The sequence below is a fragment of the Pongo pygmaeus genome, chromosome 4 (genome assembly GCF_028885625.2).
Source record: "Pongo pygmaeus isolate AG05252 chromosome 4, NHGRI_mPonPyg2-v2.0_pri, whole genome shotgun sequence".
NCBI classification, from domain to species: Eukaryota; Metazoa; Chordata; class Mammalia; order Primates; family Hominidae; genus Pongo; species Pongo pygmaeus.
This window is the reverse complement of record NC_072377.2, coordinates 165,618,300-165,638,190: the sequence shown is the minus strand read 5'-3', so window position 1 is coordinate 165,638,190 and position 19,891 is coordinate 165,618,300. Positions and strand designations below refer to the sequence as shown.

The 19,891-nt window shown below is 39.5% G+C and overlaps 1 protein-coding gene across 3 annotated transcripts in view; it reads left to right on the top strand.

Annotated features, from left to right (window-relative positions):
* The window catches only part of ATP10B (ATPase phospholipid transporting 10B (putative)), a 274,541-nt gene that overhangs the window by 112,958 nt on the left and 141,692 nt on the right, over positions 1 to 19,891 (top strand). The window lies entirely within an intron of this gene.

Genomic DNA, 19,891 nt, shown 5'->3' with positions numbered 1-19,891 from the left:
AGTAATTTAGCTTCTTCCATTCCAGTTTGGATGTCCTTTATTGCTTTCTCTGGTCTGATTGCTCTAGCTAGGACTTCCAGTACTGTGTTGAATAACAGTCTTGAAAGTGAGCATCCTTGTCATGTTCCATATCTTGGAGGAAAGGCTTTCAGTTTTTCCCTACTCAATATGACACTAGTTGAGGGTCTGTCATATATGGCTTTTATTATGTTGAGGTATGTTCCCTCTATACACAATTTTTAGGGCTTTTGTCATAAATGGATGTTGAATTTTGTCAAATACTTTTCATCACCAAATAACATGATTATGTCATTTTTATCCTTCATTCTGTTGGTATGATGTATCACATCGATTGATTTGTGTTGTTGACCCATCCTTGCATCCCAGGGATAAATCCCACTTGGTCATGATGAATTATCTTTTTAATGTATTGTTGAATTTGGTTTGCTGGTACTTTGTCGAGGATTTTGCATCAATATTCATCAGAGATATTGGCCTGTAGTTTCTTCTTTTGATATGTCTTTGTCTGGTTTTTGTATCAGCATAATATTGGCCTCATAGAATGAGTTAGGAGGTATTCCCATCTCTATTTTCAGAGTAATGTGATCAGGATTGGTATTAGTTCTTCTTTAAATGTTTGGTAAAATTCAGCAGTGAAGCCATCAGGTCCCAGGATTTTCTTTACTAGTAGACTTTTTTTGCTTTTGAGCTGTAGTGTCACTCTGTCACCCAGGCTAGAGCGCAGTGGTGCGATCTCGGCTCACTGCAACCTCTGCCCCCCAGGTTCAAGAGATTCTTCTGCCTCAGCCTCCCAAGTAGCTCGGACTACAGGTGTACGCCACCACGCCTGTCTAATTTTTGTATTTTTAGTAGAGATGGGGTTTCACCATATTGGTCAGGCTGGTCTCGAACTCCTGACCTCATGATCCTCCTGCCTTGGCCTCCCAAAGTGCTGGGATTACAGGCGTGAGCCAACATGCCTGGCCTACTAGTAGACTTTTTATTATGGCTTTGATCTTATTACCTGTTATTGGTCTGTTCAGATTTTATATTTCTTTCTGGTTCAATCTTGGTAGGTTGTATATGTCTAGAAATTTGCTCATTTCCTCTAGATTTTCCCATTTATCATCATACCTTTGCTCATAGCAGCCACTAACGATCCTTTGAATTTCTGTAACAGTTGTAATGTCTCCCTTTTCATTTATTATTTTATCTGGATCTTCTCTTTTTTTCTTAGTCAGGCTAAAGGTTTTTCCATTTTGTTTAACTTTTCAAAAAACCAACTTTTTGTTTCATTGCCTTTTGTATTCTTTCTAATTCATTTATTTCTGCTCTGATCTTTATTTCTTTTCTTCAACTAATTTTGGGTTTGGTTTGCTCTTGCTTCTCTAGTGCTTTAAGATGCATCATTAGATTGTTTACTTGAAGTTTTTCCTCTTTATAGGCACTCTATAGTTATAAACTTCCCTCTTAGTAATCCTTTTGCTATATCCCATCGGTTTTGGTATGTTGTGTTTCCATTATCATTTGTTTCAAGAATTTTTTTTAATTTCCTTAATTTCTTTATTTACCCACTGGTCATTCAGGAGCACATTGTTTAATTTCCCTGTGTTTGCATAGTTTCCAAAATTTCTCTTTATATTGATTTCTAGTTTTATTCCATTGTGGTCAGAGAAGATGCTTGATATTATTTCAATTTTTTGCATATTTTAAGACTTGTTTTGTGACCTAACATATGGTTTATCCTTGAGAATGATCCATGTGCTAAGGAAAATAATGTATATTCGGTAGTTATTGGATGAAATGTTCTGTGATTATCTAGTAGATCCATTTGGTCTGTAATGCAGATTAAGTCTGATTTTTTTTGTTGATTTTCTGTCTGGAAGATCTGTCCAATGCTAAAAGTGAAGTATTGAAGTCTCCAGATATTATTGTATTGGGGTCTATCTCTCTCTTTAGCTCTAATAATATTTTCTTTATATATCTGTGTGCTCCAGTGTTGGGTGCATATAGATTTACAATTGTTATATCATTCTGCTAAATTGACCCCTTTATCATTATATAGTGACTTTCATTGTCTCTTATAGTTTTTGTCTTGAAATCTATTTTGTCTGATGTGAGTATAGATATTCTTGCTCTTTTCTAGTTTCCATTGGCATGAAACATCTTTTTTCATCTCTTTATTTTCAATCTATATGTATCTTTATAAGTGAGGCATGTTTCTTGTAGGCAACAGATAATTTTTTTTTTTAGTCCATTCAGGCACTGTATGTTATTTGATTAGAGATTTTAGTCCATTTACATTCAGTGCTATTCTTGATAAGTAAGGACTTACCCCTCCCATTTTGTTATTTGTTTTCTGGTGTTTCTTTTTTTTAATCTTCTCTTCCTACTTTCTTTCCTGTCTTCCTTTAATAAAGATGATTTTCTCTGGTGATATGATTTAGTTTCTTGCTTTTTATTTTTTGTGTACCCATTGTATCTTTTTAAATTTGAGGTTACTATGAGGCTTACAAATACCATCTTATAACCTATTATTTTAACCTGATAACATTGTTTGCATAAATAAACAAGCAGCTGAACTCTTCTACCATATTCTTACTTATTTTTAATTCATTAATTTTTATACATTCTGACAATTTCTGCTTTTTAACTGAAGTGTTTACTTCCTCAATAGTTAATGTAATTTTAATATAGTTACGTCTTAGTCTACTATTTTGTTATTTACTTTCAACTTGACCCGTCTGTTTCAGTGTGTTCTTTTGTTGTGTTTTTATTGAGTAGTTGTTGTTCCTCTTTTCCTAAAATTTTTGGATCATGTTAATAATTTTTAAAGTTTTGTTTTAATTTTTATCTTGACTTTTTAAGCTACAGTTTTCACATTTTTTTCAGTGGTTGTATTAGGTTATGAATCTTATAAATTAATATAAACTCTTAACTTTTAATAGTCTACTTAGAGTTTATATGTACCACTTTACATAAAGCTTTGCAATCATATAAATTTATTTATTCTCTTCCATACTTTGTTCTATTGTTACATGTATTACATTTACTTACATAAAAACCCCCAGAAGGTAATGTTGTTTTAAATAGGCACATGTACTATAAACTAATTTTTTAACGCACACAAAAAAAGTCTCTTTTACATTTAAATAGATATTTACCACTTCTAGTGCTCTTTATTTCCTTTCTGGGAATAAAGAGTTTCCATCTGGTATCACTTCTGCTATAGCCTGAAGAAGATTCCTTAACATTTCTTGTAGTGCAGGTCCGATGCACTACAGTATAGGTAACAAATTCCATAGTTGTTTTTTAATGTAACAATGTATATTTTGCCTTCATTCCTTATTTTTATTTATTTATTTTTTTTTTTGAGATGGAGTCTCGCTCTGTCACCAGCCTGGAGCACAGTGACATGGGATCTCGGCTCACAGCAACCTCCACCTCCCAGGTTCAAGTGATTCTCCTGCCTCAGCCTCCTGAGTAGCTGGGACTACAGGCATGCACCACCAGTGGTGCCCATCTAATTTTTGTGTTTTTAGTAGAGATGGGGTTTCACCGTGTTGTCCAGGATGGTCTTGATCTCTTGACCTCATGATCTTACCTCCTTGGCCTCCAAAAGTGCTGGGATTACAGGCATGAGCCACCATGCCTGGCCTTCATTCTTAAATAATTATTTTTGTTGCTTATATAATTCTGAGTTGATTTTTTTTCTTTGGCTCTTTAAATATGTTGTTCTAATCATTTCTCACCCTTATTCAAATCACTGTTACATATATGTGTAACACGTGTAATATATGTGTGATGTATATATGTATCATATATGTGTAACATATATGTAACATATGTGTAACATATGTGTAGCATATATATGTAACATATATGTGTGACATATATGTAGCATATATGTGTAGCATATATATGTAGCATATATGTGTAGCATATATGTGTAGCATATATATGTAGCATATATGTGTAGCATATATATGTAGCATATATGTGTAGCATATATATGTAGCATATATGTGTAGCATATATGCTTTTTTCTTTAGCTTTTTATGGTCATTGGCACATCTATGTGCCTGTGGCCATTTTTATATTTATTCTGCTTGTGATTTATTTTACATCTTGAATCTGTAATTTGTATCTTTTGTCAAATTTGGGAAGTTTTGTGTCATTATTTCTTTACATTTTTTTAGACTCCTTTCATTTCTTTCATTCTGGAACTTCAATAACATATATATTAGACTATTTTATATGATCTAACAGGTTCCTGTGGCATTGCTTATTCACTCTCTATTCTTGACATCATACATTGATAACAAACCAACTAAAAAAGAAATCAAGAAAGCAATCTCATTTGCAATAACTACACAATAAAAAAGACATAGAAATTAATTTAACCAAGCAGTGAAAATCTCTACAATGAAAACTACAAAACACAGTTGAAAGAAATTGCAGCAGATACAAAAACATGAAAGGATAGTCCCTGTTCATGGATCAAAAAAAGTAATATTGTTAAAATACCCATAATACCCAAAGCAATCTACATATTTAATACAATACCTATCAAAATACCAATGTTGCTCACATCTGTAATTTAAGAACTTTGGGAGGCTAAGGTAGGAGGATCACTTGAGCCTCAGGAGTTCAAGGATGCAGTGAGTTATGATTGTGCCACTGCACTGTAGCACGGGCAACAGAGCAAGACCCCGTCTCTGAAAACAAAACAAAAACAATGACATTCTTCACAGAAATAGAAAGAAAAATCCAAAAATTCTTATGAAACCACAGAAGGCCCCAAGTAGCCAAAGAAATTCTGAGCAAAATGAATACAGCTAGAGGCATCACACTACCTGACTTCAAAATATACTACAAAGCTATAGTAACTGAAATAGCAGGTATTGGTATAAAAACAGCCACATAGACCAATGGAACAAAATAGAGAACCCAGAAATAAATCAGCATATTTACAACCAACTGACTTGACAACGTTGCCAAGAACTTACACTGGGAAAACATAGCCTGTTCAATAAATCAAGCCTGGAAAACTGCATATCCATATGCAGAAGAATGAAACTAGACTCTCATCTCTCACCATATTCAAAAAATCTACTTAAAACAGATTAAAGATTTAAATGTAAGAGCTGAAACTATAAAACTACTAGAAGAAAACATAGGAAAAACACCTCAGGACATTGGTCAAGGCAACAATTTTATGGTTAAGATTTCAAAAGCACAACCAACAAAAGCAAAAATAGATAATCTTATTGCTGTATCTTCAGATTTACTAACTCTTTCCTCGTCATTTCCATTCTCCTGTTAAATCTGTCCAGTGAATTTTTAAATTTCAGATATTTTATTTGGGGCTCCAAGGTTAATCTGGTTCTTTTTCATTTTTCCCCATCTCTGCTGATATTTTTAATCTTTTCATTCATTGTAAATAAGCACATTATCCTTTACATCATTGAGGGTATTTATAATATTTCCTTTAAATTTCATGTCGTTAATTCCAATATCTAGGTCATTATTTTGTATTGGCCTGAGTTAATGGTCTTTTCCTTTGGGAATTGGTCACATTTTTGGGGATCTTACCTGTTCAACATCCTCGATATAATGAAGGTGAAATATGGAGACGCTGGATCCTGACATTTTCCTATAAAGACTGTAGGTTTTTTCTTTTAGCAGGCACTTAACTTGATTAGAACTGAACTGTTTTTGGGTGGGCAGTGGCTCCCATCTTAGCTCAAATATTTGTTTGTTTTTAGTTCATCTTTGAGACTCCTCCGTGCATAGACAGTTCAGGGTCAAGCAAAGATGAGGGCCGACAGAATTTGGAGTAACCTTTCTGGATCTTCCCCCTTCTTTCTATAGTGAGTATGGTCCCCAGACTTAGTTCCCTGGTTATTCATATCATAAAGACAGACATTTTTCCACCAGTACCCCTACTCTTAACCAACTGCACTGGCACCCAGGCCAAAACCAGCAAAAACAGAGAACTCACTCCATGAAACTCCCATTCTCCATACAATTCCCATTCTCCACACAACTCACCTGACTACTTGACCAGATTCTACATCTAGATATTAGGGGTTCGAATTCAGAAAGCCATTGCCTCATGCCCATGAAAGACTGTCTTAATATAACCTTACTCCCAGTCAAACACTTGCAAAGCCATTAGGAGCAGGTAACTGTTCACTTGCCAGAGAGTATCCCCTGTGCAGAACCAAATTCACCAGCAGAGGATTAGCCTAGGTACAGCATGGCTGATCATTATGACAGAAGATTGGGTCAGGACCACATGGTAGCTCTGAGCTTAAACACATCAGAAGCATTTTAATTCCCCATCTTTTCTCACAAACTGCAAACAAGGCTGACTCATCTTGGTAGCTTTCCTGGGTTTAAGACTTTTAATATTTAAAATAAACTGAAAATCATAATGAGAGAAACTACTGGAATAAAAAAGCAGTTTCTACATCTTCCCCATAGATTCTGTAATCAAAACTATTTTCTTGGTTAAATAGTTTATGTATCCAACTAGAGAAAAGGGGGTAGGAAGGCATTATGGGAAGGTTAATGGGGTCTTACAGAGAACCCAGAGAATGGCTGAACCAGGTTTCAGAAAGGACAGGGGCCAGGACAGTTCCAGGGGCCTCAGCAGCAGAGGCTCAAGGTCCTTTTCCCAAGCGTTCTGCCAGTAAAGTGACTTCCCACCAACTCTGGGTCTGGAGAGAATTCAATTGTCTTATCTGATTTGAGGATGCATTAAAATTTAACCATGTCCACAGGGGCGGGTCATATATGGAAACATGGTGCTGGGGCTGGAAAGGTGCAGTTTTCAGAAGAGGGGTACTAACTGGATAGACACCCTGGAGAGTGTCTAGAATATACAAGGGGGCCAGAGGGGCTACTAGAAGAGCAGCAGGACAATTTCAAAGAAGCTACTTTGTGGGCAGTGTGCACATGCAAAAGAAAAACGCTTTTTGTACTCAGTCATCCAGTCCAACAACAGAAAAATATTGATTTTTCCCAGCATCTCATTCAGCCCTAAGCATATATAGCAGCTGTACTTGCTGTGTCTAGTATGCATTGTTAACAACTCCCATCAAGTGGGGTGGGGGGGAAGCACATTAGGAGGCCAATGAATTCCTGATTGTGTAGCCTCAGACTTATGACTTAATCTTTATTTGCCTCAGGTTCCTCATCTGAAGAAGAGAAATATCGTTCCATTCTGGGTAACAATGAAATGAGATAGCAAGTAGCAGGTATGAAAGTTGAGAACACAGACTTGAGTCTCATCAGCAAGGTAGAGCCCTGGTCCTGATGCCCATGGCTGTGGGGCCCTGCAGACGCCTTACCTTCTTTGAGCTGCACTCTCCACATCTGTAGAACAAGAATAGGTAAACTCACTGTGGGCTTTGTCAGCATTATATCATTTATATAAATCATCGTGCATAGTGCCTAACAGTTAGCTAGCTTAAATCTGTGGTTAAAAACTGTTTTTAAGTGATGGTGCTTGGAAGAAGAATCTACAGTTGCACAGTATGGGCTTTTATATTATTGCTGTTAGCATGACTGTTATCGTCAGTGATTCAAGGAACCCCAGCTTCCAAGAAACAAGAATGAAGAAAGTATAGCTTCATAGACATCCTTCCTTCTTCAAAAATCTCTTCATTGCTATCGAGTAAGATTAAAATGCCTTGACTTGACAGACAAGGCTGTCCGGGCTCTGATTACTCTCTTCAGCCTTACTTCTCACTATCTCTCGTGTTCCCACCATCTCCCCACCTCACTCTACAACCCACCTGCTCACTATGGGCCATTCCCCAAACACTCGTTATACTTCAAATCTCTGTGCCTTTCTTCTTTCCATTTTCTCCTCTTGGAAAGACCTTTTGACCTATCTCTACCTGTTGAAATTCATGTTTCGAGTCCAATAAAACCTCCTCGTAGGCCCTTGCTACTGCCACTACCATTGTCACCTCCTGAATTCGTTTACTCCTTCAATCTTTGCTTGTACCGCTACTCTGATTTAGTTAGCCTTTGTTTTGTTTGGTCTATTTAGCTGCTTCCATGACTCAATTCCCTACGCCATTACAAGCCCCTTTAGGGCAGAGGGGCAGGCATCTGTCATAATCATCTTTGTAATCCTTGTTAGCTAGTGCAGCAGCTGACACAAAGGTGGAACACAGTAGTCATTGGAAAGGAGAAAAGAAAGAAAGAAAAGCAAGAGGACAGAAGAAATTGTGTCATGAACTGCCCTCTGTGGAGCTCAGATATGTGCTAGCAATAAGCATTAGTGCTGTGCTCTGATCAACCAAGTGGCACAGCCCACCAAGAATATCCAGAAATGGAAAAATAAACTTCTCCCTTTTATTATAAGCTTCCAGAGAGTTTTTAATCATTCCATGCTGTCAGATTATGAAATCCCAGAAAATCTGAAGCCCTAAGGGGCCTAATGATAATGTAATTATTCAGTATCTTTATATTGCAGATGTGCAAACTGAGGCCACGAGAGATTTAGCCTCTGTTCCCCAAAGTTATTCAGCAAATCAGCAGCAGAGCTGAGACAAGGATCAGGGAGCTCTGTGGCTGCCATGTCCAGACATTCCCCTCGTTAGCAACAAACCACCATTCCCAGGCCTTGCTTGATTTTCATTTTCCTGGGCTTGCCCCACATACCCAATTTCCTGCTGGCCCAGCCCAGTGAGGTAGTGGCTCATTCCAGGGGCTTGTTACTCAAACAAAAGAGAAGAAAACAACACATTCTGAGAGAACAAAGCAGCCAGCAAAAGGGTTCCATGAAACAGTGAAATTAGTGGGAGCCAAGTCCATAAGACCACCCTAAGGTCTGACAACAATTGCAAGTCTTAGGGTTTCCCAAGGCCAAAGGTGTGAAAAATTCACCATCAGGACTCACAGAACTCACTGAAAGCTGTTATTCTCATGGTTAGGTCTTATTACATGGAAAGGGCACCAATTAAAATCAGCCAAGAGAAGAGACACATTAGGCAGAAGCCAGGAAGGCCCAAATGCAGAGTTCCCACTGTCCTCTTCCCATGGAGCCATGGGTAGTGTTATTTCCCTGGCATCAGTGTGAGACAACATACACAGTGTTGCCCCCCAGAGAAGCTCCCCTGAGCCGTGGTATCCAGAGTTTGTATTGGGGCTCTATCACATACATATAGTTAGATAATTGAAATAAGTGACTAAAGCAAAGATCTCAATCAATCGAGGTTTGTTAAGCCAGCTTCAGGGTGTATCTGGGAAAAACTCAGGCCACACACATGTCTGTGACTATTTTTCCAAATAGGTTTTCAGGCAGTTTAGTATTTACACATTTCCTTAAAGAGGGGAAGGCATCCAAGAAGAAGAGACGGTAGGCAGTAAGGTGAATGGTTACATTCTTGTGAGACTTTAGTTAGTGCCCAGTAAATCTACATTTTACATAAGATAAGGTGAATGTTTGAAAAGAAAAAAAAAAAAAGTAAAGGAAGATTCAATTACATAGACTTCTCTGGGTAGGTAGAGAGCTGACTGATCACTTGTCTTTCTTCTACACCTGGGAAGATAAGCTTGTAATGACTTTATCAGTGTGAAACCAAACAGATTTTAGTTTTAGGAGCAAGACTTAGATTGTAGACCTAAAGTTACGATTGGTATGTCCTTGTTCACAAGAGGCCAAAAAATAATTTACCTATGAATGATCTGTGGAGGCAGTCACACTCGGAGATGCCTGAGGCCTTTTACCCTTCCTGGTGGTCTGGCTAATGCGTAATGCTAGTAACAGCTACTCATTTGGAAGAGGGTGTTGCATGACTCAGGCTGTAGATTTAACCTTCCTTTTGGCATAAGGAGTTTGGGATCCTGAGGTTTTTTTTAATTTTCCTTTATGGGTTGTATGCCCACATAGCTGATTTCAGTCTCCAACACCCCCGGAAGTTGAGCTGATACTGTGGGATCCAAAGTTCCCACCCTAAAAAAACATTGTTAAACTATTTGGCAGGACCCAACACGCCAGGCAAATAAAAATGAAAACACCCTCAGGAATAACATTCCAAGGGCTTAGAGATGACCAGAAGCCAAGGACAAAGGCCAGACCTCCCTTGGGCAAGGTCAACTTCTTTACCACACTGAGCCCTGCATCTATATTCTTCCTGACCTTCTTTACCTTTGTTTTCGCAAAGCATATTGGGAAATGCGTGTGCTTCGGAACCAGGCAGGCCTGTGTAGGCTCTACCACTTATGCCTGTGTGGCCTCAGCCATTCGCTTATGCCTCTAAGTCTCAGTTTTCTCCTGTGGAAAATGATGATAGAGGTGCCTATCTCTTGTGGTGTTTGTAGGGATCGACGTTCATGTTTTCAGTGTACAATGTCCAATATAATACTAATATGTAGCAGGTACTGTAAACTCAGAAAATCTAAGACAGGTCTCAGTTAATCTGGAAAGTTTATTTTGCCAAGGTTGAGGACTCACCCGTGATACAGCCTCAGAAAGTCCTGATGACATGTGCCCAAGGTGGTCAGGGCACAGCTTGGTTTTACACATTTTTGGGAGACCTGAGACATCAATCAATATATGTAAGAAGTACATTAGTTCCTTCCGGAAAGCTGAGGACAATTCAAAGCAAAGCTCCCACCCCACCCCCGGGGGCTTCCAGGTCACAGGTAGGTGAGAGACAAATGGTTGCACTCTTTCGAGTTTCTGATAAGCCTTTCCAAAGGAGGCAATCAGAATATGGATCTATCTCTGTGAGCAGAGGGATGAGTTTGATAGAATGGGAGGCAGATTTGCCCTGAGCAGTTTCCAGCTTGAAAGGGCCCAAGATATTTTCCTTTCATAGTACCCAATAAATCAGAGCTCACACTTGCAGCCTTCTCTTCTTCATCTCTCCTCCTCCTCCTCTCCTACCTACTACTTCCTCATCCCCTTCTTCCCCCACCGCCTTGCTCTCTCTTTATTTCGTTTTTCAACTCTCTATCTTCTCTCAGGACAGGAAGATGTCACTTCAGTGTGCTGTGAATAAGGAAATGCCAAATTTAAGGGAACCAGATTCTTGCAGCAGTCTTGGGATATTCTGCCTCCTAGAGACAGCACTGATGGCATCTGTTTAACAAAGCTAGCTGTCTAGGGCTGGGATGAACAGGACTAACACTTTGTAATGACTTAGCTCCACTCCAAGTCTGGTGTAAATTGAAGATGAAAATGTGTTTTCCAAAAATACTCAGGCCGTTGCTGATGCCTGGGCCTGTTTCACCTTGGTTACACAATAGTCTTGTCTGGGCTTCTCTTCTGGGCCTACATGGCTGGGCTTGCATGCCAGGCAACTTTCCTAAGAAAAACCCTGTGCTTATCCCTGGTGTGTGCAAACAATAAACTCATCATGCAGAGAAAAGGTCTGAAGCACCCCAGAGTGACATTGACCATATTATGAAGCAACGTCTTAGTGAGGCCATGGAACTTGCACCACCCTGAGTTAGGCTCGAGCGTCTCTCAGTGGCTCTCCTGATGCTTCCTAGAATTGTTCTGTGGTTTGGGAAAAGGCTCACCTTCCCCAGACTCATATTCCATGATTGAGATTAGCCTTCCATGTTTATTCTCCCCAAAAATGCCTTCTCCTACTCCCATACTCCTCCCTGACTACACATCATTCTCTTTACAGAACTATAATCAAGAAGAAAAAAACAAAAAAATTTGGTTCAGGGCCTCGGTTTCCAGATTATTAAAAAATCTGAGTCACAGATTTTGCCATTTTCTTCCCTCCATTTCTTCCCACCAATGTAGCATTCAGAATAATCAATGGCAACAGGCTAGTGCATCTTCTACCTAAGAATCCCATAGTAGGCCAGGCGCGGTGGCTCATGCCTGTAATCCCAGCACTTTGGGAGGCCGAGGCGGGCAGATCATGAGGTCAGGAGATCGAGACCATCCTGGCTAACACGGTGAAATCCCCGTCTCTACTAAAAATACAAAAATTAGCCGGGTGTGGTGGCGGGAGCCTGTAGTCCCAGCTACTTGGGAGGCTGAGGCAGAAGAATGGCATGAACCCGGGAGGCGGAGCTTGCAGTGAGCCGAGATCACGCCACTGCACTCCAGCCTGGGCGACAGAGCAAGAAAAAAAAAAAAAAAAAGAATCCCATTGTAAGCCTGTGATGTATCCAGAAAATTAGAGCTGGGTAAGATGATGAAACATTCATGCACTGCCCTTATTTTACTGTAAGATCTAGAGTGAAGAAGGTAGTTTTCCCCAAGTCACAGACATTCTTAGTGAGTAAAGCAGGGTAATCGGTGAAGACAGAACTTAAGTGAACTCAACCAAAGATTTTGCTTTCCGTATGTTCAGGTTATTTTTATGACTGCCATCTCTTCAAATTGTTCTTCCCCTGTAAGTATATCCTCCTTTCTTCATCTATTTTGCAGTCATTCTTTCTCCTGTTTCTTTCCTAAATCAGACATCATCATCTTTTTTAATCTTAAACTTTTTTAAGTCAGAGGAATAGGTCTTCTTCTGTAATTCATTAATTCAACAGATATTTATTTAGTGTCTGCTACATACAAGGGACTATTCTAGGCTTTCTGGAAAAAGCAATGAACAAAACAGACAAAAGTCCCTGTTTTCATATACTTTACATGCCAGTAGTGGAAAGAAATGGCAATAAGCAAACAAAAAATGTAAATATATATATTACATCAGATGATAAATGCTTTGAATAAAAAAATGCAAGGAAGGAGGACAAAGGCTCTCAGAGTGGAGGGAACTTACAGTTTTAAATAGGATGGTCAAGGAAGTTCTCATTAAAAAGAGCAAGAAACAGAGGAGGTGCTCAAGGGAGGTTTGCAGCTATCAAGACAGAAGTAATCACAGGTTTGAAGTCTTTGAGGGGGCACATGACCTGTGTGCCCTAACAACAACTGGGAGGCCATTATAGCTGGAGCAGACTGAACAAGAGAGAAGGAGAACTTAGAGGATCAGAGAAGAGAGGAGGGGCCAGAATGTATAGGGCTGTTGGTATTAACTGCAGAGTAACTAAGGGATACAAATACAAAGGAATTATAGTTAGAATTATAGTTATGGTACTTTACTTTTACTCCAAACATATAGGAAGCCAATGGAGAGTTTTGAGTGCAGTTGAGAAACAACTTGACATATTTTTAAGGATGTGGCCAGGTGCACTGGCCCCTTCCTGTAATTCCAGCACTTTGGGGGACTGAGGTGGGATGATCACTTGAGACCTGTAGTTAAAATTACAGTGAGCTATGATTATATACATCGCTGCATTTCAGCCTGGGTGACAGAGTGAGACTCTGTCTCTAAAAAAAAAAAAAAAAAAAAAAAGGAATTATAGCTTCTCAGGTAAACTTGTGCCATGGGGGTTCGTGGTACGGATTATTTCATTACCCAGGTACTAAGCCTAATACCCATTATTTTTCGTGATCCTCTCCCTCCTCCCATCCTCCACCCTCCAATAGGCCCCAGTGTATGTTCTTCCCCTCTCTGTACCCTTGTGTTCTCATCATTGAGTTCCCACTGACAAATGAGAACATGCAGTGATTTGGTTTTCTGTTCCTGTATTACTTTGCTAAGGATAATGGCTCCATCCACGTCCCTGCAAAGGACATAATATCATTCTTTTTTGTGGCTGCACAGTATTCCATGTTGTATATGTACCACATTTTCTTTATCCAGTCTATCATTGATGGGCATTTAAGTTGATTCCATGTCTTTTCTATTGTGACTCATGCTACAGTGAACATACGTGTGCTTTTTTAAGAACAGACTCAGGAGGCAAAATAAAAGTGCAATCAGGTAGGAGATATAATGGTGGCTTGGATCGGGGTAGTATTAGTGGAGGCAAGAAGAAATAGACTGTTTATACATTAGTGTAAATAACATGGTATTTCTTGATTAATTGTATATGGCTAGATATAGGAAAAGAGAGCAAGAGAGAGAATGTAGGGGAGAGAGAGAAATAAGAATGACACAAAAAAATTTGACCAACAACTGAAAGGATGAAGTTGCCATGGCCATTTGAGGACAAATTATGCTTACTCTCTCTGCCTCAATTTCCTCATCTGCCAAGTGGGGGAAAATAACCAAAATGATATGGTGATTATGACAGATAAATGAGTTAATACAAGCAAAATGCTTAGAATTGTGCCTGGTGCATAATAGTTAGCTACTGTTACATCCTCCTCCTCTTCTCCCTGTGTATTCCTTCAGAGAACTAAACACAGTCTGATATGATCTTGTTTATTTTTTCTTTATATATCTCCTCCACCAAAATGTAAGCTTCATGAAGGCAATGGTCTCACTTGTCAAGTTCATGCCATATCACCAGCTTCTGCAACAGCATTTCAACCTTAGTATATGCTTGATGAATATTTAATGTGTAGAAGTATGAAAAGGTATAACAGTCAGTCAGCCCAGATTTTCCAAGACATCTCTCTTGACATAGGCACTGTCCATCTCACACACACATACTTGTCCATTTGTGACTTAGAAAATTTGGTCACTGCCATTAAGATGAACCACAGATAGGTTAGATGGTTCACGCTGGAAGATTTCTGTGTGTGCTATGCCTTGGTGAAAAGAAAATTCTATCTAAACACAGCCATCAGTGAAAGGTCTGAGATTCCATGGACAGTAATCTCAGTATGCTCTGTATGAAGCTGAAATCAATGCACCTGGTTGTTCTGTAATTAGCAGAGCTGCTGCCCTGCCTCCACCCTCTGCTTCCACTGTCAAGGTGTCGCTCATCTCTGGGCTGGCTTTCCATCCCAAGATGGTTTGGCTTGCTGTGCATGGCTGGAGGGAAGCAGGAGAGGGCAAGGACCCAATTAGATTGAAATGGAATCGAGTCTTTGGAGACCCCTTGTCAGGGTGAAGAATGTTGGATGTTCCCAGTGATGGCAGATGCTTCTTTATTTGGGCTGATCTCAGAGGTTAAAGGTCATTTGTAAATAAGATTTGCTCCATTTGGTATGGCAAGTCCTGTTTTCTGTGCCTTATTTTTTTTTTAATTCCTGAATCTTTTTCACTGTGTTTTGACATGCTTGCTGCCAGCAGAAGGGCTGTTTGGTCTGGAATGAATATTTCAAATTCTTGGGAGCAGCTAAAGTAGCAACCAAGTTCATAAGGGAGTGGATGATCTGTTCACGTGGTGCTAAAAACAACCCAGTGGGAAGAGTATAGGCAGAACACATGACAGTATGAATGAATGAATACAAAGTGAAGTCTCAATAATAATTTCCCCTGATTTTAGATGGGAGAAGGGGAAATGAGTTAAATTCATTATTTCGTCTTTAATTTGTGGTTCTAAGTCTTTGTATAGATGGTATTCCAGGGAATGTAATCTTCAAAGAAATAATATCCCATTCTGAGTATAAACACAAATTTTAATCCAAATTATGAGATTTTTAACCCAGATTAATAGACTCATAAGAACCCATGGGCTATCTGAAATGTGTTTGTTTGCTTGGATATATTTAATTAACAGCCACTTATGACAAATGCTTCCTACAAAGCACTTGTTCTAATGTTTTAAAAATATTATTTCATGGAATCCTCACAGCCCAAGAGGTATATATTATTATTATCCCCACACAAAGAAGGTAATTGAGATCCTGAGAGGTTGAGACTCACAGCTAGTGAGAAGCAGAGCTAGGATTTGCATCCAGGTAGTCTGGATCCAATCGTTTGCAAAATGGCATAATGGTTCTAAGACAGGGCCAGCTTTGGAGTTGTTTCTTAATTTTGTCTTATTAAGGGAGGGCATATTGAAAGGAATCAGGAGCATCTCATAGAATCCAAGAGCCAAGAGAGCAGTCAGCCCTGTATGGATTGTAATCGGGGAATATAAAGTCAAAAGAAGCCTTTTTAGCCATCTGTCCTGTCTTTTAGCTCTTCTTCATGTTTTGTCTGCAAGACTGGACTTGGAACCCACTCATCAGCTTGAATGTGGCCCATCTTAGCTGACAAGCACAGTAGCCCCATCCTCTTAGCCTTTTCCACCTGCCTCTCACATTTTCCTCTCATCAGTCTCCCAGTCATCTGCAACTTTAAAGATAATAATGACTGGCCTAAATGACAGAGATTTAAAAGTTTAATTTTCAGAAGCTTCACTGGAAATCTTGAGGGGCACTGCAGCAGCCTGTTCAGAACTCTTTACGTCACACTTATTCCTTTATGCCGTGACACTTGTGGCAATGGTCTGGGGCCTAAATGAGGCAAAAGTGAGAGCATTAGCCCTGCCATGGCAGGATTAGATATCTAGCAGAATCTATTTTGTACCTCAAAACCTTATTTTCTTTTTGCTAAAAATCAATATTATAAATCAAGTCAGCATCATCATGATTTCCCATGGATATTCATTGTTCAGGATGTATTAACAGTCCATACAGACAGAGCACCATTGTCCATGAACCCCGAGCTGTTCTGACATCCTGTCCTGTGATTCAAAAAAAGCAAGATGTGTGCACAGTCTCCAACCTATGAAGGCCCAGATGGCAACTTTCCATGTTTAAACTGTTTTTTATTATAAATACACACACACACACATATGCACATACTTCATGACAAGACCAACTAGTATTTACAACAGGCTTACTTACTGCAACCAACTCTTATGCCAATTATTCACTGAGGGAATTGAAATCAGTCCAATGTGATCAACAATAATAAGAAAAAGCAATCGGCTTAGTTGTGGGAGGGAATAATTTTTTATTGCAAACTTTTGTAAGCAGCGTGCAAATTATATGCTTCTCTACCAAAGCTACAGTGCTGACCAAGGCAACATTTCTCTTTGAAAAACTAAGAACCCATGTGGTAAAACGTCCAGGAAGGAATTTTCAACATGAGGAAAGGAAGGTTTGAGCTTATCAGGAAGAGAGGGCTATAAACTCAAGGAAAAGCTGCAAATGCAGAAAAGAAGAAAAGGAAGAATCTTCCAGAAAACTGTGCTGAAATTGTTGAAATAAGAAGCTAGTAATTGCAAAGAATATTTTATATCACACAACAAGGATCAAGATTTCTTGGCCAATGCCTGATTGAAGAAGCTTTCAGGCATATTGACTCATAAGAAAAGTTGTAAGAGAGCTGACTTTAATTTTAATTCAGTCCAGAGGACCCTGGAGCAAAGAAGAGTGCTTAAGAAGCTTGTTAAGAGACATATTTCCCAGGAAAGAAAACCAGTGTTTTCATTTTAAACTCCATTGCACTTAGTTTTTTAAGCCTATTTAAAAAGAAAAAAAATAAATTATACTTTACATTCAGTGTTTCATTTTTGCTTTCTAATAAATGTTGCAAAAGCACATATTTTGGGGGTTATTTTCCCCTTCATTTATTTTCATGATTAGTGTTGGTATTTTTATGGTATACAAAGAGTTCCCATAAGCATAATACCAATTCATAACATCACACCAAGGGGAAATAAGGGCTTGTATTACATTCACTAGATTTGCCAGCAGAAAACAATTAGGTTAGCAGTTGCAATTCAAGTAAATTCAGAGTAGCCATAAAATCACCAATGCCTTGGGAGGAGTTACAGGACATTTCAGAATCTTTACTGAAGGAAGAAATGCAACTTCTTTCCTGCTGTTTGTTGATGCTGCAATTCCATTTGTGAAAGGAAAAAGTCTAACCACCATAATAGCTCTGTTAGTTTTTCATGGGATGGCAGAATGATAGGCCCGAGAGACCTGCATATAAATCCTGCCTGGGTCTTTTATAATCTGAGCTTCAGGAAGCAGCTTAACCTTCCGGGACTGAGTTTCTTCACTGGAAAATGGTAATAATCACACTTCCCTTGCAAAGTGATGGTAAGTATTAGAGATAATCTACTCAACAGCACCTGGCACATAGAATGGACCAAATAATGGCCATATTATTTTACTTTTCCTAATGAGGATAATATTATCCTAATGAGCATAACAATGTTTATAGTAGAGTTTTGAGATTATGTTCAAACAAGTCACTGGCTCTTTACATATGGATCTCTTGAATGTCCTATGCCATTCCAGTCCACTGTTATAAATCTCTGTTTTTATTTAATAACTCATCTCCATTCAACTCAACAACCATTCAGCAAGCACTGCTATGGACACAGTGCTAGGCAAGGCATACAAACACAAATCATGCATTGGCCTTTGCCCTCCAGGAACTATTGGGTTGTTGCAAAAGTAGTTGCAGTTATTGCCATTACTTTTTTTTTTTTTTTTTTTTTTCCGAGATGGAGTCTTGCTCTGTCGTCCAGGCTGGAGAGCAGTGGCACGATCTCGGCTCACTGCAAGCTCCGCCTCCCGGGTTCACGCCATTCTCCTGCCTCAGCCTGCCGAATAGCTGGGACTACAGGTGCCCACCAACATGCCTGGCTAATTTTCTGTATTTTTAGTAGAGATGGGGTTTCACCATGTTAGCCAGGATGGTCTCGATCTCCTGACCTCGTGATCCGCCCGTCTCGGCCTCCCAAAGTGCTGGGATTGCAGGTGTGAGCCACTGTGCCCAGCCGCCATTACTTTTAATGGTTAAAACCCCAGTTACTTTTGCACCAACCTAATACAGTTTTTTTATTTATTGGCTAATTGTTCAGTCCCAGTCCAGAGAACTCTGACGAACTTCAATCCTGTTGAGTTTACTTATTCCTTTGTTTATTCATCTGTTTATTCAACATTCAAGTTCGTGCTATGTGCCGGGACAGTGGTAGATCTTGAACCAGATGTAGTCCCTGTCCACAAGGAGCACTCTAGAGGGTTACTAGGGTTTGGTTTGTCCCTACCGAAACTCATGTTGAAATTTGATACCCAATGTGGCAGTATGGGAGGTGGGGTCTGATGAAAGGTGTTTGGGCCATGGGATTGGATCCCCCTTGGGTGGCTTGGTGCCATTCCCAAGGTAGTGAGTGAGTTCTTTCTATGATGATACTGGATTAGTTCTCACAAAAATGGATTAGTTCCCATGAGAGTGGGTTCTTATAAAGCCAGGACACCCCTGGGGTTTTGTCTCTTTGTTTGAGTACTCTTCCCCTATGATCATCTTCACCATGTTATGATGCAGCACAAAAACTCTCACCAAAAAGCAGGGCTGTGCCCTTGAACTGCACAGACTATAAAACTATAAGCTAAATAAACTTCTTTTCTTTATAAATTACCCAGTCTCTGATATTCTGAGACCATGGTATTGTTAGAGCAACACAAAATGGACTAAGACAAGGAGAATGCAGAGTGATTAACGTTCCAGGTTGGAATCCATACTTCTCTGACTTCAGAAATGGGGCCCAAATCTGCCATGCTGTACTGAGACATTTAATGAGCTTTATTAAAGTCCAGTCATACACCCTGCTTCATCTCTTAGTAGGCTTCTAGGAAGGGCTTTCTGGTATGTACCCAAAACTAGTCACCTAGTTTAGATTTGGGAAAGAAATGGCACTAGGGACGTCAGTGTATGTATCCGATTCCTGGCCAAAGTTTCTACCTCAAGTACATTGCTGCTTTCTGCCCTGCAGAGGCAAGACCATGAATAACAAAACGCTTAAGCAGCCCTCCTATTTCTTTAGTTTCTAGACCAAATCCTCTCTCTGAGCAATTAGCCCCTTGCTTGCTTTCTCCTTAATCTCAGCCTGGCTGGCCCTCTGTGGCCCCCCAACTGAGATCCCACCAAGTACAGGGTAAATCCAACCTATGTTTTCATTCCAGATTCAGCACCCTGCCTTATCACTTGTGACTAGATTTGGGTACATACCAGAGAGCCCTTCCTAGAAGTCTACTAGGAGATGGAGCAGGGTGTGTGACTGGACTTTAATAAAGCTAATTAAGTGTCTCAGTACAGCAAGGCAGATTTGGGCCCCAGTTCTGAAGTCAGACAATATGGATTCCAACCTGGAACATGCTCCCATG